The sequence below is a fragment of the Podarcis cretensis genome, assembly GCF_951804945.1.
Source record: "Podarcis cretensis genome assembly, chromosome: 1".
In the NCBI taxonomy this organism is placed as follows: Eukaryota; Metazoa; Chordata; class Lepidosauria; order Squamata; family Lacertidae; genus Podarcis; species Podarcis cretensis.
Window position 1 is genome coordinate 48438331 of NC_137170.1, and position 22743 is coordinate 48461073.

A 22743-nucleotide genomic window follows, 5' to 3' on the forward strand; every position below is an offset into this window, starting at 1 on the left:
ATCCTAAAGGTGGTGGGAGACCAGTAGCAAAGCAGAGCTGCTCCAGCGAAAGTGGTTGGGCAGGCGGGATGCTGCCTCTTGCTTTTCTGCCACCTGAGGCGGCTTCACCCAGCCCCATCTGTGGGCTGGCTCTGCTGTCAAAAAGAACCAGTTTGGATGTGACCCAACTTTGCAGGACATTTCTTTTTATTAATGCTTCCATTTGGGTAGTAGAAGCTCAGGTTTCTGCACACACAAGAGGTCAGAGTTGGGAAATCATGAACACAAAGCCCAAGGGAATATACCGGTAGTTAAGTTTCAAAGCAAGTTCTACAGCCACATGTGAGATGGGAGGAGAGGGAGGAAAGAGGAATCCTTGTAACTATTTGACACGCATTGATGTGCTTGGTTGCGGAGATGAGTTGAAATGAAACATCTGCGCACCTCAAATCACTGTCTGTCTTAGCATACTGCTGCAGCTGCAAAACACATCTGGAGTCCTGCTTCCGCCGACAAGAATTATGTATCTTTGTGCCTCAACCTACTTTCTGCTCCTGCTTGGAATTATTAAAGACTCCTAGCACTGTTTACAAAGCACTAAAAATAAGAGGCTGAAACCACAGAGCATCTTCATTTAAAAACTAAAAACTGATAAACTAATGCAAGCTAAGATGGCGGTGCTTTTGCACAGCTCTCATTCATTTCTAGGGCAGGAGAACTTCCCCAGTGGATCTCTATAATGTAGCCTTTAAAGCAGGGATCGCCCCATGCCAAGCGGCAGGCCTCTTGGAACGGACTGACACCATGCTTGCTCATGGCAAATTTAGAGGCAATTACAGGCAGCGGGGTGGAGATCTGCTCATGGTCTCCAGTTGCAAAACTCAAAAGCTATCATTCCCCTCCAGGCGGATGGAACCCACAGTTGGAAGCCTGGTCATTTGTCACTGAAGCCAAACAGCAATTTGTGAGGCAGTGGGTCATATTTTTAGCTTCCAAATGGTTGCTGCTGCCTCCCAAGTAGTTATTTGACTTCGGTTAAGAAAGATGACTGGGCGCATTCCCACCAACCTCACCATGGCCACATGAACAGGCTGCATCCAACCGATTCCCAAAAGCCAACACGGATTCTGCCTAAGCAGTTTTCAGCAGCTATATTTATTCTCTCAGATGTCCTTGGCAGATACTTCCAACCTAATGAAAGATTTGGGTTAGTTTGGGGTTTTGTTTTTCTACTTCTGAAAAAATAATAATATTCCAAGGGTCGGGTCTTGTTCTCCCTCCTCCTTTTGCTACCCCCAATATAGAAGGTGCAAAGTCAAAGCCACATAACTAAAAGGGGAGGGGGGGGGGGAGAATCTCTGCCCCCCGGGGGTCTCCAGTCATCTGTCCGTCCGTTCATTCGTTCGTCCGTCGGAGAGAGGCAGCCCATTCATGTATTTATTTTGCACGGGGCTTGCCTGTGGTTCCCTGCGCTTCAAAGTACACAATCTGAAAAGCCCCCCCTCCCCCGGCAGCGTTGCGAAGGATAAATATGCATGGCTTGTAATTCGGTTGCAGTTCTTGCTCCCAGCTGATAGGGTGACGTGGAGTTTGGAGAGGCTCGCAGATTGGCTTTTTGATTTGGCTTCTCTGCTGCAGTTGTGCACAAGACTGGCTGGGTCTGCCTCTCATCCAGAAAGCAAGCAGGCGCCGAGGTTGGCCCGCTTGCTGTCTTGCCAGGCTGCAAAGTCTCCCTCTCTCTCTTCTGAAGCACCAGGGATGGTGTGAGAAGAAGCCCACCCTGCTGTCTATTTTCTTTTGGAAGAGGCGGGGTGGGCCGCCACCACACCACCTCCCTCCCAACCACCCCCGCCCTTCTCGCTCGCCCACCTTATCTTCATCTCCACTGTGCCTCCCTCCCTCCCCTCTCCAAATTACTCTGCACACACCACCGAGCATAAGCGAGGCCGGGCGGTGGGGAGGGGGAATCGCCCGTGTTTTTTAAACCCACGCACTTCCCCCTTTTTCAAATGCACTTCCCCACGCGCAGCGGTGGAAGAGGAGCTCGGTCCACCGGCGAGCCAGGCAAGTTGGATTGACATGCCAAGGAGCCCCCCCCCCCCCGCCCTCTCCGCTCCACACCTCACCATCCTCCCTCCTGTCCTGGCAACGAACGGGCACGAGATGCAATGAGATCGCTTTAGAGAACCGGAAGGATCTGTAAACTGGGGAGCAAGGAGGACCCCCGCCCCCCCCGCAAAGAATCAGAAAGGTAAGTGGCAGAGGTCCATTCCCATTTCACTGTAAACAAAATATGCAGGTTTGTGGCTGGGAAGTCCTAGTTTCGCTACTGCATGCGAATTCCTATATAGTTGCGTGTGTGTATGTGTGCGTTTAGGGAGAGGAGAGGGAAGGGTCTCTTTGCAAAAACCAAGCCCCCCATCAGGAAACTGCTGGATCAAATGTTGCAAATGCAAACAGGAGGGCCGTTTCCCTGCTTGGAGGATGGAGCTGTCGCCTGCCTGCGTGTGAGGCTGTGCATTTGTGAGTGCGTGTGTGTGTGTTGCACATGCATATGGAGATAAGCCGGGTGCTGCAGCCTCGCATCCTAGTTTTGCACGCAGACCGTTTGAAGGAGCCGGAGGAAATTGCAGGGAAGGAGGGGATCTGCTCGGGGTTTGTGCTCCGTCAGAAGCAGGTTGCCCCTGCTCGCTTTTGCCTGCCGCTCTCCAAACTCTCCTGCCACCCCACTCCCTAGCCGTAGCGGCTTTTGCATGGGGATCAGGAGGGAGGCTGGGTGGGGGCGGTGAGATTTTAATATACAGTAATAACAAGCCGGCAAGGGCTTCGGCGAGAAGCGTGCAGGGCGCTCTGTTTCACAGCCAAAACCCGGGGATTCCTTGATTCCTTGCTGCCGAACTTGCTGACAGCCTTTTGGAACAGATGCAGGAGGGAAGGGCGAGCGAGGTGGCTCAGTGCAGGAGGTGAGGGGAGACGAGGATTTGGGTTTTTTTCCCGGGGAGGGGGGGAAGGGAAGGGAGGCAGGAGCAATGGGCAGAATAGATGCCTTTAATGCAGTGGCCATAAATTTCTTTTTCTCTCCCCAAACGCCCTATTTGGGTCTTGTTTGGGTCTGGAGCCATAGCTAAGAGCTTTGCACAAAAAGTGGCGCAAACGGAGACCCCATAAACGAATCGACTTGTTCCTTAAAAAACAAACAAACAGCGATCGTGCTGGGATCACTCCACAGAACATCTATACTGTATGTCTGTTTTAATGGCCGAGGAGGGGTTGTTCGGGTAGAGAGAAGGGCCGGCTGCAGTTCAAGGAAAAGGGATTTCCAGCCGCTGTTTGGGCTCGGGACCCATTTCAAAATGAAAGCAAAGGAAGCCCTTGCAGGCAAGCCCCCCCCGATCCTCCCATGTGTTTGCGCGGGTCTCCCTTTCCCCCCTCGACTTGCGCGATTAATCTTAGGCAGCTGTCGTGCTCCATCCACTACCGCCGAGATCTTGTTTACCTCGGTTTTCAAATATAGCTCCTGCGCCATCCACTTTCCTAAATAGGGCAGGGAGGGCAGTTCACTTTGTAGGAACAGGAGGCAAGGGGGCGGACGGGGATCGTGGCTGCTTCCTCGGAAGGGGCTCACGCCTTGCCCCTTCCTGGCTTGTTGGGCCTACCAAGCCCATTCTCCCTTTTCCTTTAAAAAACGCCACCAAAATGTCAGGAGGGAGAACCGGGGCCAAAGAGCCCCCAAGCCTAGAGTGAAAAATCACGTGTATGCCCCCAACCCTTTTTTGAATAAGGGGTTCAGCCAGTTAAAAATAAAGGACACTTGTAGATCAGGTGCTTCTTTGGAAGTGTAGTGCTGCTGCCTTATGCAGGAATAAATGAAAATACATACAGGTTAAGTTTTGTTTTTTTTAATGCTAAGGGCCAATTTTGAAAACTTAATACAGGAACAAATATTAGTTATTGTTTATCTCTTCTGAAATGTGATGTTTCCCCCTTCCTCTGCAGATTCTGAAAATGCACATTTGTCCTATCCTGACAGGACCATTTCCCTTTAACGAGAAGCATGCAAATGTGGTTCTTAGTTTGCGTGGCATAGCTCTGTCCTGTAGAACAGTCCTAAATAACACAGTTCTCAATGGAAAATGAAAGAAAAGAGATATTTGAAGAAGGGTTTTCTGGTGGGACCAAGATTGCCTTGCTTGCTACTTCTTAATTCCGATGGCTATTCTACGTGGCCGTTTTTAGAATATAGTGGTTATGTGGTGGAGTCACCACAAACCTGACTTTGGCATGGCGCCTTGGGGAGTTCTTTGGTAGACGTGTACTGAGATTGTAGATCCACACATCCTGATTCCAGCTGCCTTTTGGAAAGCTTTTCAGGTAATGTGTACACTGGCTTTAACTAAACTTGCTGTGGTATTTTCTTTGGAAAGGACAAACTTCCAAAGCAGTGGAAATAAAACCAGCCTTCTCTGTATAGCCTGCACTCTGTTTGCTCGAGGTACCTGAGAACGCTTTCTGATTTCATCCATCTTCATAATTAGCCCGTAATGGAAGGTCACCTGTTATCAGTTGGGAGGTAGACCAAGAAAAATGATCAAGGCTGCCTACTGGCATCCAAACCCACTTCCTTTTAGTTCAACCCTCTAGTGCAGAACAACACTGGGTTTCTCTTCTGTTGTTCTCATTGGTTGCTTGCTAATAATCCATCTCTTAGATGGATTGAGACTAGAGGAACTCAAGTGGCTGAAATTCTGTGCAGTTGGAACAGGATGATCCCTCCTAGTCAGTAAAAGTTTCATTCATGAGAAGCTGGGCTTTAGATATTTATTTCATTCTTTTCCTGCATTGACTGGTAAAAGTATCCATTTGGTATAACTCTGTAATTTCAGCGAACCTTTGGTGTAACACTGCAATTTCACATGGTAGCTATAACAAGCCGGTGTCCCACAATGATGGGAGTGGACCTTCTTTTCTGTGGGAAGGCTCTGTTCTTCAATTAGACACTGCTAGATGGTAGAAGATGTACTTAGTGGGGATCATGTGTGTGTTGCATGATTAAAGGATAAAATCTGAATTAAAGAGGAAAGCTTTGAGTTGAGCAAGTTAAAAGGAATGATTTGTGGGATTCCACTTATGTACCCACCAATATTTTGTGACGTGACCTTGGACAAGTCACTCAAGCTTCTTCTGCGTTCTTGAGAGTAACCAGCCTGATATTTATCTACTGCAGAATGAAAGAGGAGGAACTGAAATCTATTCAATAGAGGTTACATGTGTGTTTATCACAGCAGCAAAATATTAATGCTAATTTCAGAGTAAGAAAATGACATATTCAGGTACTCCAAAAGCTGGGAGCCAAGAAAGCTCTGGTAACGGCTGGGTCAGCTCCATGCTTGAGTGAGGTCCTCAACAATGTGGGTTCCCACTTACATTGATGGCCATTCTCCCTTAGGCATACTTGGAAGAAGTGGCAGCAGTGCTCCAAGACTGGCTCGGAGCTGGCATTTTAATATCTCACAGTGTCCCATGGCACGCCTGTGCTTTTATGGGAAATTGAAGTGGGGGTCCCAGGGCACATGTCAGTTCCGGGGGACCCTGGCAGTTGCTGATGTCTAGCCAGGACAACAGCATATTAAAGCGGTTGCTATCTGTGGAGTGTGCTGGATAGGCTTTAGCCAGAGAGACATTGGTCAATTGTTTCTGTTGACAGCTCTTTTATTGGTATTGGGTGAATAATTTCATTTATTCGTAAAGAGTAATGAGCAACCCTCTGCAGCTTCTCTGAATGCTCTAACAGCAAAGACATTAGCAACCATGGAGGCAATGGAATTTTTATGTGTTTGGTAACACCATAAGGCCAGCTGGATTTCTCTGGTTTTATGGCTGCTGGGCAAGTTCCTGATAGCATTAGATTGTGGATCACACTATGTGGACTGTATTTTTTTCTGACAGCAGCAGAGTAACACACTCGAAGCCACCCACCCCAGACATATATACCATGTTTGCATTCTCATGATGTGCATCCTGTTTAGGTCATTTAAATGTACATACCTGTATAATAAACATTTGTCTCTTCACTTACCAGTGAGAATGTCCTTCCAATAGACTGATGAGCTGCCTAGTTGCTCTCAGTACATACAAAATGATTTGCTTCGCATTTCGAAGAAGAACACAGTGGGAATGCTGGCAGAGTAGCTAAGCCAGTGACATATGAATTAGGAAATCCCTTCGCCCTGAACTCACTAGTGACCTTAGGACAGGGTTAGCAGTTATGGTGCCCTCCACTTGTTTCTGAACTACAACTCCAGTACCATCACCTCTGATCATTGCCCATGCCAGCTGGGGCTGCTGTTGGAATCCAGCAACACTTGAAGTGCATCATGGTGGCCACCCGTGCCATAGACAGACCTCTGCCTCTTAGATCTGCATTTGTAATACAGTCATACCTCATGTTGCGTCTGCTTCAGGTTGCGTGTTTTCATCTTGCGTCCCGCGGCAACCTGGAAGTACCAGAATGGGTTACTTCCGGGTTTCGCCACTCACGCATGCGCAGAAGCACTAAATCGCACCATGCACAGACGCGGCACTTCAGCTTACATCAGTTCCGTGTTACGAATGGGCCTCCGGAATGGATCCCGTCCGTAACACGAGGTTTCACTGTAATGGATTAATGATACTGATCTATGTTACAGGATGTTTTGGTATGTGAAGTCCTTTGAACACACCAAAGTGCAATGCAAATATAAATATTATACCATCTGTACCCTATGTTTATTTGGGAGAAGCAGCTGGCCTATAATCTTCGTGAATTATGCTGCCATGAAACCAGCTTCCTGTTAAAAAAATTTTTTTTGTATGGATTTCTCATCATTGGTTTTAAGGGAGCTGTGCATCTAAGATGTTATGTTATTTTTACATCTACCAAAGCATGAAAAAAGTCATTTTAAGTGGGCCTGTTCTGAGATGTCTGACATAGTGCTTGTAGGCAGCAGAACTGCTTAAAACTCGATGTTGTTCATTTATGAATTCTGCTTGATAACTAGCCCTAGAGTGTGCCTAGAAATTGCCAGTGGCCCTTTGCGTCCAGGCAGAAAAATGCATCAAGAGCTTCTGGTGAAAATGCAAGTTGGAGTTGAAGCCTTTCTAATATATATTCTGAAGTTTATGAATCACAGTAACCATTACAGATAATCTGCCCAGAGACTGCAGTTCTCAGTGCTGCTTCACCAGAATTGTACTCTTAACTTGGCATTCTACAAAAGTTGGGATACACTAAGAGCAAGAAGTCCAGGTTTGAGTTTATTAGTTTCTTTCAGAAACAACAATGAATGCTGCTACAATCTAGCATGACTACTAGAATTTCTCACACAGATTGTAGAGAAGTGATATAAAATAAAAAAAATATTGTTTCAGCCACTTTGGGGAAATTCCTGAGTTTGAAAATGAGGCCTGCTAAATTTCCTCATTGACTAAATGTGACACTTTTGCCCCATGGGTACTTGTTTAGTGCTGATTACTCAGTTCTAACGCTGGGCTAGATGAAGATGGTGGTGATTTGTTTGTTTGTTTGTTTACCCACTCTTCACCCTAAGGTTCCAGGGCAGGCTACAATATTAAAACACAATATTTACAAACCGTCATAAAGTGGGAACTAAAAATATACACCTCAAGTGTCAAAAGACAGGGTAAAGAGGTGTGTCATTAGCATTTGCTGTATGAGGAAGATACCAGACGCACCTCTGTTTGCAGCCACTTTGCTCCTCCATGGTCCCTTTGGGTGACACAACATGCTAAGCCAAGATCTGCCATAGCGTGTCATGGTTAAGCTGCCTCCAGACTAACCATGAGCTGGAACTTGGTTACAGCCAAGGTTAGAGCTTGGTTACAGCCAAGGTTCAGATAACATACTAAACCTTTGCTTAGCTCATTGAGCGGTAGCAGCAAAAAGGAGCAGAGAGGCTGCAAAATGTTCTCTGGGAGCTCACGTTTTCTGTCTAAGCCATTGTTTGGCTTAGTGTGATGTGCAAAATAATATCATGTTTGTTTCTTTCTTTCCTGCTCCCCCACACTACAGATCCCAGAGCAGAACTTAAAACCCCCCCTGTAACTACATCCTAAAGACCTTTTCTGGAAGTAAGGTTTTGTTGCAGCTTTCTCATAGTTAATAGGTGCTAAGGCCGGCAGCCTGATCCATCATTAGCAAGCAAAAGAGCAGAAGTAGCAAGGAATACCGTAGTTGATTTTGTTTCAAAAGCTGTCATTGCACTGTTGCGATAAACTTATTTTAGACTGCAGCCGACTATCCCCATTTTGAGGAAGTTGCTGTGGAGTGTATCCTCAGTTTGCATTGCCCTAAAACATCCTCTGGTAGTTTATCCAAAGAGGGCACCCATTTGGATGAGCATGGCAGGTTTGTAGAATACTCTAGGCCAGTCTTCCTTAACCTGGCATCCTCCTGATGTGGTTGGATTGCAACTCCCCTCGTAGCTGACATTGTTACATGCTAGTGTCTGGAGTGATGGGAGATGTAGTCAAAAACATCTGTAGCTCATCAGGTAGAGGAAGATGGCCATAAGCCAAGCCTACATAACATGTGACCTACCCAGCCAAATGCAGACCACCAGCCATGGGCAAATTATATTATTTGCCATGGTGGGCAAGCTTGGAATTCAAGCAATGGCAGACAAGGAGATTAGCAGGTTGGGTTAAACTTATGTTGGGCAGGTCTGTTCAAGACCACAGAAAATTTGAAATACCCCCCTGCAATCATCACAGTGGGTGTGAACATTTTAAATGTTTTATAGATCTCCAAACCTAACTCAGTGGAATGGATTTAGGCCCACTAAAAGGCAAAATAAGTACTTAGTCATTTTAGATTAACAAAAAAATCACACCATTATTACCCCTTATTACTGTTTGTAATACCATAATACATAACTCTATAATACTCAATACCATGAAACTGAAAGGGAGAAGGAGGTTAGGTAGTACTTGAAATCCCAAGTGCCATATTTGTTAGGAGAACTGTTTAAAATAAGTAGCACTTATTTCCGCACTAAGATGTTTTAGATGCAATTGTTAGGAAATCAGCAGTTGTGGGTATTGGCCCCAATCCACTCAGTGGTAAACACTTTCAAAGTTCTATTGATCTTTTAGAAGAAACAGTCACGTGTCCCAGGGAAATCTGGAATGTTAGGAAGTGCTTAAGTCTGCCTGAATTCTGTTTTGTTGTTGCATGTAACAGATTCAGCAACCTTTTGAACAACAAGTGAGAGACCCTCAGCTCAACTGGTAATCCAGTGTGTTATTGCAGGCAATATATGATTATACAAATAGAAAAATGTGCTTGTTCTCTCTGCTCCCCCCCCCCATAATCAGACTCTGTTTTTTTAAAAAAACATTTCACATGAAAGCCAAATGAGTACTTTCTTTAGCTGGCCTTCTTCAGTGTGTTTTAACATGCTCCAGCTTGGGCTGCCTGCCAAATTTCATTTGTTTCTCAATCAAGCAATAATATGATCTAATTCAATATTTAAAGAAATTAAATAAACACAGAGACCGTTTTTATGTTGTGGCAGAAGCTGTAAAGTCAGGAAAATCATCCACAGATCTCCCAATTGAGAGACTCCATACTTTTGCTTCTGGCACATATTACTTATTTTGCAGAGTATTCCAATTGATTTAGCTAAGAAGAACCCTAACGTTTTGATGCAATTTGCTAACATATGGCAAATGGTTCAGAGTACCTGATGGGGATATCTAGATCAGATGCTGTTACTGGGCTTTTTTAAAGTGGCAAAGTAAGCAAGCAAGCAAGCAAGCAAGCAAGCAAACAAACAAACAGGAAAACATTCTTTTAAAGTTACTGGCTCAGAAAATCAGTCCGTCTGCCCAAACATACATACATTAGACTGCAGTTCTCTGCATACTTACTTGAGAACAAGCTCCTTGAACCCAATGGGACTTACTTCTGAATAAATATGCACAGGATTTCTCTGTTAGTCATTTGCCTGAAAAAAGGAGCAGATGTAGCTCTTCCAGGTTATAGCAGTTTACTTTCATGGTCATCTGGAACAAATTCTCTCACCACAGGTGACCAGGCAAGAGGACTTTTTCACTGCTGCTTTTTGGCAGAATCTGTACTGTCACTGAAGCAAACATTTGTTCATTCACTTCAGTGAAGCAAGAGCATGCATTACGTAAGGGCGCTGTGGCCATTTTGCTTATTAGAAAAGTCTCTTCCTCTCTTTACGCTGGAGGCGATGACTTGCGGCCTGTAGTCTTAAGACAATGCTGTAGTTGGTGAACCACACCATTTCTCCAGTAGATCCACTAACTTGACCGTAATGCTGGATAAAGGAAAGTTGTGGGTTCCAGTGTAGCTGTCTTCAGAATAGTCTGTTGCTGACCGAGTCTGTGCCACAGTGGTCTGTGGCAACAGCAGGTGTGAAAATGGAACAGGTATTCCGTGCCACATTGTCTTCTCAGCTGAAGTTTAGAAGGGGAAGAAATGGAGGCAGTGAGAGATTTTACTTTCTTGGGCTCCATGATCACTGCAGATGGTGACAGCAGTCACGAAATTAAAAGACGCCTGCTTCTTGGGAGAAAGGCGATGACAAACCTAGACAGCATCTTAAAAAGCAGAGACATCACCTTGCCAACAAAGGTCCGTATAGTTAAAGCCATGGTTTTCCCAGTAGTGATGTATGGAAGTGAGAGCTGGACCATCAAGAAAGCTGATCGCCGAAGAATTGATGCTTTTGAATTATGGTGCTGGAGGAGACTCTTGAGAGTCCCATGGACTGCAAGAAGATCAATGTATCCATTCTTAAAGAAATCAGCCCTGAATGCTCACTGGAAGGACAGATCATGAAGCTGAGGCTCCAATACTTTGGCCACCTCATGAGAAGAGAAGACTCCCTGGAAAAGACCCTGATGTTGGGAAAGATGGAGGGCACAAGGAGAAGGGGACGACAGAGGACGAGATGGTTGGATGGTGTTCTTGAAGCTACTAACATGAGTTTGACCAAACTGCGGGAGGCAGTGGAAGATAGGAGTGCCTGGTGTGCTCTGGTCCATGGGGTCACGAAGAGTCGGACACGACTAAATGACTAAACAACAACAACAAAACTGCATTGTGTCAGGTGTGTGAGTGTCAGACCCAGCCAATGGCAAGGCAAGAAGGGATATGGCACAGGCCATCTTCAGACACTACCACTCGGACAGGTGCACTGCTAACACCTGTGCTGAGGTTCCCTTTTATCTTCTTTCAATGAGTACCAGGCAGCTGGGATCTTTGAGATACCATTATAGTATCTCACGGTGCCCCCGCAACATAGTTCCTCTCCAGAACGCTGTGGCACAGTTGGGATCTAGGAGCTGCCATTTTACTTTCCCACAGAAAGTTGGTATCTGACACAGATACAACTCTAGCCCTCTTTACATGTTACGATAAAGAATGATGACACAAGTATATGAAATGGGATGCTGGAGACAAGGATGTCAGTCACATGGCTCTCCGACCCGTGGAAGGCAACCTTTCGGAGTCTTTCCTTTTCAAAATTAATTTACAAAATGCACAATGTGAAAAATAATAGGAAGCATCCTTATCATATTAAAGAATATAAATAGAATGTTATGTTTATGAGGGCTGAAACCCATTAAGAGCACTTCCAAGAACAGGTCTGTCGTTAGAAAAGATGCTTATCTCTGTGTTAATCTACTTAGCTAAAACTTAGAAAGCAGGACAAGGGTTACCAATGCAGGCTAGCTCCCTTGCTTCTTTTATACTTTTTAAAAAGAAGCCTATTCTTGTTCAAACCCACTAAATCCATTCAAATCCCTGCTACCCCACAATTGCTTTACCCATGGGGTATAGTGAAATTCCACATTTTGATGTACCATTCTTGCAGCTGAGGAGATTGATTATTTTTCCAATACTTTAAAGTGTCCTCACCATCACAATCATAAATAACAATAATTTCTCTTTCACCTGCGAGACAACATCTTTAAAATAATTCAATAAAAGTAGTTTAGAGTCAAACTATAGTCTATATTTCAAAATCATTTGAACATTCTGGAAAATCTCCTGCCTATAATTCTTTGCCACGGGGCAGGTCCACCACCAGTGGGAAAAGTCAGTCTGCCCATTCCACATTTCCAATTATTAGAACGCTTGGTTTTATAAATCCTAAGTAAACCTGATAAAGATTAGGTACCAATTTATCCACATTTTAATGCATTATCTATTAAGGTTATTGATGCTATGTATCTGTTGATATTTAGCCAACTATATTTCCATATGCCATCAAAAACTATTCTCTAAATATTATTTCCCTTTTCATGTGTGGTATAACTGATTCGGCTCTCTTCTTTGGATAAGATAATTAAACAAATTCTAGATGGTGCGTATATATCCCAAATTTGATTTTCTGAACCGCTTTAACTGCTTCAGTTCACTGACATTCAATCTTAACCAATAGTTTAGAAAGTCTCATATTTGAAAATACTCAAATAATATGAAATTTGAATTTTCCAATCTATCCTCCATCTGTGTTAAAGCTACAATCAGAAATTTATTATGACTGCCTTTCTGGCTGTTAGTGAACATACCAATAGCCCAATTTTTATAAAATTTCAGAGGCCAGTGAGGAAAATTGGGGTTTATCCCACATGTTCCATAATCTCAGGAAGATGCCACTTGGCCCCTTCTCTTAACTTTGTTGTTGTTGTCATTCATCCACAAAAGAGCATTTGGCAGAATTCCTACAAAATGTAGTTCAATATCATTTATGTAGTCTTGCCCTGCTTCTTGATACCATTCTGATAGCTGCACTAAATGGATGGCCATATGCCTTCTATATTTGTGGATGCTCCCCACACATTTCAGAACCGCAGGGTAAAGTGCGCATGAGTATAGAAGTCTCCTCACTTCAGAAGAAGTTGGGAGGTGTTGGAATGATTGGGGGGGGGGCAGAACTAACAGTCTCATCTTCTGCTCCCCCTCATGTAGTTACTCTTTATTTCACTGCTTGAAGAAGGTTTCTTTCACATCTATAATCCCTTATTAGTTCCCATAATTCAGCTACTGGGGTCATGCTGAATATCTAAATCTAAAGATAAATCTTTCTGCAAGTATTGGTGTTTTTTTAATGACACATTTAGGCAAGTTGCCTCAGAACTGTATCTCTTCAAGCAAAGTGAGATCGTGATTAATTAAAATAATAATAATAATCCCAAATTAGCCTTGTGGGTGGGTTGCTAGGCTGCCAGCAATGGGGGCAATAAATGTAGATTCTTTGTGAAATTGCTTACTTCAGGGGCTTTTGTTCCTGATTTGCTGACATTTAAGAGCCATCACCATGGAACAAGATGGAGGCTTGGTAGCTACAGGTGGTTACATTCACACCAGTTTTTGAGTGAAATGGTTGCTTTATCATCATCACCCCAATCCGCTTTATGGCAGCCTAGATCGCTTCATGAGGTGTAAGAATACCTCAGGTCTGTGGGCCAGACAGGAAATCGGTTGGTGTGTTGACCAAGTTATCTCTGGGGCTTCACACAGGAGCATAAATTATTTGACTGTTTTAAATAGCTCCTAATGTGAATGAAATCTCTGTGTAGATGAAAACCTTGGGTTCAGTTTATGTTCAGTTTTTTTGAATGAGTTCTTTCCTGAGGTAATGTTATTCATATGTGAACTAATGAATTAAAATGTGCAGGTGATCCTTTTTGGTGCCATATGTGACCTGAGTGGAATGCATCTGTGCTTACGACTTCCTTGATACTGTCAGAGGTCTCTCTGCAATGGCAATAGCATCACTCGCATCTCTAGGATCACGTCCACCTGGAATGGATGGAGATATAGCATTAGGAAGCGGAGATAGCTGTGATGCAGGAAATAGCTGTATTGTCACCTGTACAGTGGTACCTCGGGTTACATACGCTTCAGGTTACAGATGCTTCAGGTTACAGACTCCGCTAACCCAGAAATAATACTTCGGGTAAAGAATTTTGCTTCAGGATGAGAACAGAAATTGTGCTCCGGCGGTGCAGCGGCAGCTGGAGGCCCCATTAGCTAAAGTGGTGCTTCAGGTTAAGAACAGTTTCAGGTTAAGAAAGGACCTCCGGAACGAATTAAGTACTTAACCTGAGGTACTACTGTACCTCTTAACAAAAAATCTACATAGATCTGCTTCATAGGGTGTGAGATGGGATATTATGCATTTGCACCAAAGGACTGGGGAGGGGGTGGAGAATTAAAAATGAAGGAAAACCCAAGACAAGTTTACAAAATGGCAGGGCATGACTTTGAGACAGGGAGCCAATATGGTGCCTTATGGATGCTTCAGACTACAACAGGCTTCCTCATCCTTGGCTCTTCAGATGTTTTCCCATCATCCCTGACCACTGGTCCTGCTAGCAAGGCATCATGGGAGTTGAAGGCCAAAAACATCTGGAGGGCCAAGGTTGAGGAAGCCTGGACTACAATTTCCATCTTCTCTGGCTATTATCCCTGGGGCTTATGGGAGTTGTAGTCCAAAACTTCTGGAGGGCTCTACACCCTGCTTTAGGGATAGGGACAGGAGGTGTCTGCTGGGGCTTAATGATGATGTGTTGGAATTTCATCCGGGGGGGGGGGGGGAGAATATATCCTTCCGATATTTTTATTTTTTTCAGGGGCAGAGCATGGGGGGGAAAGGAAGAAGGGACAGTTGTGTCACATACCATTAATTATGTGATAAGAAAAATCCGCTTCACATTCCTGATCCTTGTACAGCCACCTTCCGCACAGCAGTAAAAATTGCAATGAATGGGCTACTTGGGAGAAATAGTCCACTTTTTCAGCTGCAAATACTGTGAATTTAAGTGCTCCAAAATGTAATCCTCCTGCATCAGAAGCACGACTTGAGGGAAGGCACGCCAAATAAGAATCAAATGCACATTTATTGTAAAATAAACTGATTGTGCAGAAAGGCTCTGAGATACGGCTGCCAAACAAATGAGACCTATCTGAGAAGAGGAATCATCCTTCCTTAACTTTCACTCCATCCCTTTGAGATACCTTGTCTCATCTGATTCTCCCCAGATTTAGTTCAGCACAAATTCAGTTTGTGCTGTCCTTCAGCTTGTCATGGTCCAAATATTATTTGCCACTCTTGACATTCCTGTTGATCTCACAATTTTCCGTGAAGTTACTATTCAATACTTATTAGCAAAACGAGGACAACCAGATTCTACCTTGGGACCTGCATCCAATTGCTGTTGTCAGCCTGTAACCCAGGCAAATAGGGGACTCTGGGTCTGTGGTCTGTGCATACTTTTCTAGCTATTTAGTTCAATCCATCACCTGTTCTCCCTTGCATTGGCACCAGTGGGATGTCCCCCCAACCCCAATGCTAATTCCTAATTGCTACACAGGAGATGTGATTTTTCTGAAATTTCCACTAGTGAAGGAATGCCCAAATCTTTCCTCCATACACTGCAGTGATGATGACTATTTCCCTCCCACCAGGTATCTAACTAAGAATGACCAACAGCAGGATTGCTAAGCATGCTGTTAAGTGTCACATGTAGCTAGACCCTCACTGTTTCAGGTGTCTAGGCAAGGCAAGAATTTCAAATATGGCTTAAACTCATAATAATTCAGGCACACACAAAAATAAAATAGCATTTCTACTATTTCTACAGGACTTTAAAATAGTCTAAAATCTGGAAAATAACCACTTTGAGATGAAAATTTTTAAAGAATGGGAAACTCTCCCTTTATTTTTTACAGAACTAAATACTTAGATCAGTGGTGTCCAAACTGTATTACTGGAGTCCTTGGATTCACTGGGAGTTCCTTGATGGGAAGAATGAAAATGGCAGACCAGCTACCCATCATTATTGAACTTATAGGATGTATTATTTCAGTTGTACATTTCTATTTCAGTTGTACACTTCCATTAGCATTTTCTGCCATTGTTTATATGCAAGTTTGCCCAATATACATATTTTTTGCAGATAAATTTTCCCTAAAATAACACATTTTTTTGTGTTACTTTCACTAATGTGCATTTTTACAGGCACTCAAACCTAGCATATCCATTTTTGTACAAGTTACTTGGTTTGATAACAGCATTGTAAAATTTGGAGAATTGTAAAATTTGAAGTTACAGATAGGTAGCCGTGTTGGTCTGCCATAGTCAAAACAAAATAAAAAATTCCTTCCAGTAGCACCTTAAAGACCAACTAAGTTAGTTCTTGGTATGAGCTTTCGTGTGCATGCACACTTCTTCAGGTATCTGAAGAAGTGTGCATGCACACGAAAGCTCATACGAAGAACTAACTTAGTTGGTCTTTAAGGTGCTACTGGAAGGAATTTTTTATTTTGTTTTAAAATTTGAAGGATAGCTTTGTTTCAGCTCCTGTTTTGTTTTAGAAACTACAAAGGAGGGGCTCTGTGTGATATGACAGATGGGTGAGACCCCTCCCTCAACTCAGAGATAGTTAGAAGGACAAAGCCTGAATTTAGAGTTTGCAGTGATATGACCTAGAAGTAAAGCAGCTAGCTGGAGAAAGAATCGGAGGGCAATGTTTGATGTCTGTTTGAACCCATGGCTGTGGCTATCCAAGACCCTTTTGGGGTGCTAATGCTGCAAACCCCTCCATCGTAGGCTCAGGTTGCATATATGTGTAAATAAGCCATAAATCATGAAGATACCACTGTCTCTGCTGTGCCTCATTTCCAAAAGGAAACATGAACCCTGGGTAAGCGTCAGGAGCCCCTGGAATCTTGCAGAGCTCAGAGACTGGAGTGACGTGCAGCAATATTAAGACTGCATCCTAAAATGGCCTGATAGGGAGAAAGAAACACATTTTGCAAGCTAGATCTCTCATCCCCTATGAACAAGATGGTTCCTAGGTCGCCCTGCTGTAGCAGTTTGGGGAAAGAGAAGCTACCTCAGCTGGAATGTGAGGGGTTAGATAGATGGGCAGCTTGATAGGCTGTTCTGTCTTCTCCTACCTCCCCTCTGAGAAAGGTGGTCCTTTGGCAGCCTTGTGGTAGCAGTAGTTCATTTTTAGAGAAGAAGAAACAGTTACCTGTGCATAGCCTGGCAGGAGATGCCTTTACGAACAGCTTGTGTTCATCAATTTATCTGTGAGCGATCACAAAAACGACTGAATCAGTCAAGACACACCCCCCTTCTTTGTGGGCAGAACTGTCTCCAGCAAACAGGCCCATTTACATAGCCTAACACATGCAGGTGTCCTCCCAAGCTGAGGAAATTACATATTGGGATCTTGTTAAAAGATTCAAGCAGTTTGCCGTGATTACTGTGTGTCAGAAGCATTTGGGTAGAGAGATTTGAGTGACAGTGAAGAGAAGGCACAGAAGAAGAGGAGAGATACACGCTCAGGAACAACAGATAATATAGTCAGGAAAGCACAACGTTTTCATTCTGTGTAGGTTTCACAGTTGAAAGATAATTAATAATAAAAATAACAGCATGTAGCTTTGTGATGTACTTTACTTTGTTCCATCCACCGTTTCTGAAGGGTACCATCCATCTTGTGGTCTTGATCATCATTAGCACATGCATTCCTCTTTGCACGTCTCCAGTAGATCTGTTCCCCAAAAGCAGAATCGAGCCATTTCCAGAGTTGTAAGAATAAAGAAGAGGATGCACCACTATGCTGCATCTTTCCCTTCCAATTCTGCCTGCCAGGGATCAGGTCACCAGGTCAGGCTTGAAACCTTGTCAGAGCCAAAGTGCTGGAGGCCGCAGATCCGCTAAGGGCAAGCCAATGCTCTGGTCAGAAAGCAGCTCTTGGTCAGAAGCCAGAGGACAAAGCTAAATGATGAACAAGGAGCTCGGAATGAGGGAAGCAGAATCTGTGCCAGGGGTTACGTGGGTGGGCAGACTGGATCAGAAGGTGAGGGGTTGGATTTCAGGGGTGGAGCTGGAATTAAGGAATGCCGGAGTGAGAATTGTGCTGAGCTAGATTCTGGGACCCCATACCTCTGCCTGAACCCACTCAGAGGCCTGCAGGGTTGGTGCACGTGTTGATCACTTGATTGCCTATCACATCATCCCTTAGTACGCAAAGCTGAGTGTTTGAAACTCCACTGAAAAGCATCTTGCTTGAGATGAAGCTGATGGGTGATACATAACTTCTCTGTGTGGGATTGGATGCATGATAGCACATTCATGTAAGCAGGTCATGAAATTCTTATTTTATCTGTAAGTTGCCTTGAGTTCCTGTTAAGGAAAACGGTCGGAAAATAAACAAATAGATGAAGAGATAAATAATGCAGTCATCATGTGATGAGCATGCACGTGTAAACTGGTATTATTATCCTGCCCAGATGGCATGTGTGCACAGAGGTCTACATGAATCTATTCTCAAGTAACTAAAGCATGGGTAGGCAAACTAAGGCCCAGGGGCCGGATCCGGCCCAATCACCTCCTAAATCCGGCCCACGGAAGGTCCGGGAATTAGCGTATTTTTACATGAGTAGAATGTGTGTTTTTATTTAAAATGCATCTCTGGGTTATTTGTGGGCCATAAGAATTCATTCATTTCCCCCCAAAAAAATATAGTCCAGCCCCCACAAGGTCTGAGGGACAGTGGACCGGCCCCCTGCTGAAAAAGTTTGCTGACTCCTGAAAGCCAAGGTGCAGTATCTCCATCCTGATAGGGTTGCATCTGGGCCACCAGCTGAAGCTGATGGAAGGCACTCTGCACTATGAGGCAACTTGTGACAGTAGTAGACCCAGAGGTATTCCCAAGCTATGCACCTACTCTTTCAGGGAGAGTGCAGCCCCATCCAGAACAAGTTGCACCCTCCCCATACAGTTTGAGGAACCACTAAGTGCATTAGTCTATCTGGATTAAGCTTCAGGTTATTGGTTCTCATCTAGTCCATTACCAGAACCTGGCATTAGTTAAGTACATCCTCCAGCCAGAAATAGAACTGCATACCAACAGTGTATTGATGACAGTGAATTCCAAAACTTAGGATGACCCCACTCAGCAGTTCCATGTAGATGTTAGATAGTGTGGGACGTAAAATTGACCCCTGTAGCACCCCGCTTTGGATGAAGCTAAACAGCACCTCCTAAGCACCAGCTTCTGGAGATGGCTATCCAAGTAGGACTGGCACCACCACAAAGTGACAATCTACTCCCAACTCAGACAGCTGCTCCAGAAGGATACCAAGGTTAATGGTATCATAAGCCACCAAGAAATGAAGGAGAATTGACAGGGTCACACTCCCTGCTTTTTCTTTCCTGATGAAGGTCATCATACACGGCAGTCAAGGTGGTTTCCATGCCAAAATCAGACCTAAACCTTGTTTGAAATGGATCTAGAAAATCAGTCTCATCCAAGAGAACATAGATCTGGTCAACAACCACCTGCTCAAGAACCAAGCCCAGGAAGGGGACATTAGTGACCAGGCAACAGTTATTCAGATCTTCCTGGTTCAGGTAGAATTTCTTAAGGAATGATCTTAACGCTGCCTCCTTCAGGCAGCCAGGGACTGCCCACTCTCATATGGAAACCTGTCCCTGGCTCAATGGACCATTCCTTCACTACTCAATTTTATCAGCCATAAGGGAAAGGATCAAGACTACAAGTGGAGTTTATACAAGCACCTTATTCACATCCTTGAGCTGTACCAGCTGAAACTCACCCAACAAAAGAGGACCAGCGCCTCTTGAGATCTGTCTGCTGTAACAGAAGAGCTAAGGTCCCAACGGATGCAAGCGACTATCCTTGAAATGCTTTGCAAACAATCACAGCGCACCACTGCGAGTTCCAAAACCCCTTTGGGCCAGCATGTAGGAAAATCCCCACTGGACAGCATAAAGAAGATGCAGTGGAGACAGCAAAGTCATTCTTGTTTGCTAGCTCACGAGGCAAGGTAAAATGGGAAGCAAACAAAAAACATTGGTGCTAAATAGATTAGCCAAATTCTAATGCACCCCATCTCTTCATTTCTGGTAAATTAATCCATCTGTAAGACGTATCCCACACTACGGCCCTCGTGTCTAACTTTACTGGGCATTTCAGGATTGCTACTTTTCCTCCTTTCCTCTGCTCTCCTTCTTCTCCCTTATGCAATCCATCTTCCCAAACCCATCCTGACAGATGTTGCCCTCCTGGTGACGTCCAGTGCACACAGCCTATTGCATGAAAACTGGTATGGTGGGTGAATGCAGCATGAGCAGTGACCCTGCTAGCATCCCTGCTAAAAATACAACTTGTTCCTTCTGGCAGTGCTGGGATTTGCTTTCAGATAGGTATGTAGACTCGCCCCCTGGATGCACTGTACTTTTGTACCCACTGGAGGGCATGGTGTAACCTTTTGTGCTGCTCACCGGGAAACAATTCAGAGGTGCAGGGCATCAGGTAAATCTTCTATAAATGCGTAAACTGCAAGCATCCCAGTACCCTTGCTCCATTACTTCCCAGTAAAATACCTTTTTGGTCAACACACACAGCAATCCCTCCAGGCTTCTCCTTCTGTAGCTTATATAATTCTGCATAGGTCTACTGTAGATTTTACAGGTCTTGCTAACTGCAGCCCTTTGCCAATATAATTTGGAGATAACTACCATTGAATTCAGGGACGCAGGTGGCGCTGTGGGTTAAATCACAGAGCCTAGGACTTGCCGATCAGAAGGTCGGCAGTTCGAATCCCTGCAACGGGGTGAGCTCCCATTGCTCGGTCCCAGCTCCTGCCAACCTAGCAGTTTGAAAGCACAAAGTGCAAGTAGATAAATAGGTACCGCTCCAGCGGGAAGGTAAAACGGCATTTCCGTGTGCTGCTCTGGTTCGCCAGAAGCGGCTTAGTCATGCTGGCCACATGACCCGGAAGCTGTCTGCGGACAAACGCTGGCTCCCTTGGCCAATAAAGCGAGATGAGCGCCGCAACCCCAGAGTCGGTCACGACTGGACCTAACGGTCAGGGGTCCCTTTACCTTTACCTTTACCATTGAATTCAGAAGGGTTTACTTGAGCTACGCATGCATAGGAATTGACTGCATAAATGGCTTTCTGTTTCTAACACGTGCAAAAGAAATCCAAATATCATTCATATGGCTATTTTAATTCAAATTGTAATCCCCGGAAATATGGCTGTTTAATTTGATTGATGTGGTAGAAGCATACCGCTCTGCTCAAAGGTGACCACTTACACATCATATAGCTCAGTCAGTACAGCATGAGACTCTTAATCTCAGGGTTGTGGGTTGAAGCGCCATGTTGGGCAAAAGATTCCTGCATTGCAAGAGGTTGCACTAGATGACCCTCGTGGTCCCGTTCAACAGTTAAGGAGGCAGTTTCTTCATGTGCTGGAGAGGGAAGTGTGGGGTAGATGGGGCCCGCCAACCTGAGAAGGTAGCAAATCTAGAAGAAGAACTCTGCTGCTAAACTTCTGCTGCCTTGTGGGATATTTTTTCGGAGAAGACAAGGCTAAGGAGTAAATCCTGTACAAATCTGGAGTGGAGTCCTTGTATAGTGGTACCTCGGGTTAAGTACTTAATTCGTTCCGGAGGTCCGTTCTTAACCTGAAACTGTTCTTAACCTGAAGCACCACTTTAGCTAATGGGGCCTCCTGCTGCCGCCGCGCCGCTGGAGCACGATTTCTGTTCTCATCCTGAAGCAAAGTTCTTAACCCGAGGTACTGTTTCCAGGTTAGCAGAGTCTGTAACCTGAAGTGTATGCAACCCGAGGTACCACTGTACAGCTCCTTCTGGCAATTCCTGCAGCCAAGCTGGTGCCAAACCTTTGGACCACATCAGCAAGGCCGAGAGGAGGGTCTAGTCGTCTGGGCAGCCCAGGACCTCCAGAGACACTGGCCAGGCTTGTGCCCTAAGGAGGTAACTTCAGTGATGCTAATGCAGAAAGCAACAATGTGGAAGGCAGCAGTTACTGGTCTCTGCAGCCACAGCAGGTGCTGTGATTCTCCAGCAGTTTGACTTCACCCCTGGAGGCACACTCCATTGTCTCTTGAGACAGACAGATGCCAACAACTAGAATAGTGATTGCATGGGAATATAAAAGACTTGTAAGGTTTCTAGGGTTGCCATATGTCCAGATCTTCCCAGACATATCCGGAATACTGTAATCGGCAGCAGTGTCCAGGTGGGAATTGGGAAAAATGTCCAGGAAAATCTGGACGTATGGCAGTCTTATGTTGGCAGTGGCATTTTTCCATACAAAAACGGCATTATTTCAAGATTTTGACCTAAAAAGCTCAGCAACTTTGGGCAAAAATGAAATAAATAAATGCTCAACAACTTTTCCAGATTTTCACTGTTTGAAATATGGGAACCCTAGGTTTCCCAGCATCCTTTGATAAGACTGTAGACCAAAAGGGCATGGGTCGGTTAAACAAATGAGTAGTAGAATATTTGTCCTTCCTACTTTACAAAATACGCAGTGTCCCCTGACCAATGTTAATTGCCTGACACTTTTCTTTAAAAAGCTTGTCCATTTCCCACCTATTATCAGTTTCCAAGCTAAGGTATTGCAACAACTTTAAATGAGCTTGTATTTAAATAAATTAATGTATGAGGGAGAGCAAGGGAGGACTGTCTAGGTGGGGTGGCAACTCTTAATTGTACGTGACTGCCGAACTTAATATTTTTTCTCGTGCAATCTCTTTTTTGCTAGTCGTGCATGGTTAATCTGACTTCAGTTAAATAATGGGAACCAATATTAAGAAAGAAATCCATAAGCATCTAATATATAAAAGCTATGAGCATAAGCAGCTTG

The 22743-nt window shown here is 44.5% G+C and overlaps 1 protein-coding gene across 3 annotated transcripts in view; it reads left to right on the forward strand.

Annotated features, from left to right (window-relative positions):
- Positions 1-1577: 1577 nt before the first annotated feature.
- SLC8A3 (solute carrier family 8 member A3) overlaps positions 1578-22743 on the forward strand; it is a 164902-nt gene continuing 143736 nt past the window's right edge. The window contains exon 1 of one of the 3 annotated variants that reach the window (XM_079990018.1): positions 1578-2230. The gene's annotated coding sequence lies outside the window, so the exon portion shown is untranslated. Of the gene's footprint in view, positions 2231-2788; positions 2943-22743 lie in introns of those variants that run through there. The other 2 variants (XM_079990020.1, XM_079990019.1) reach the window with 2 other exon arrangements.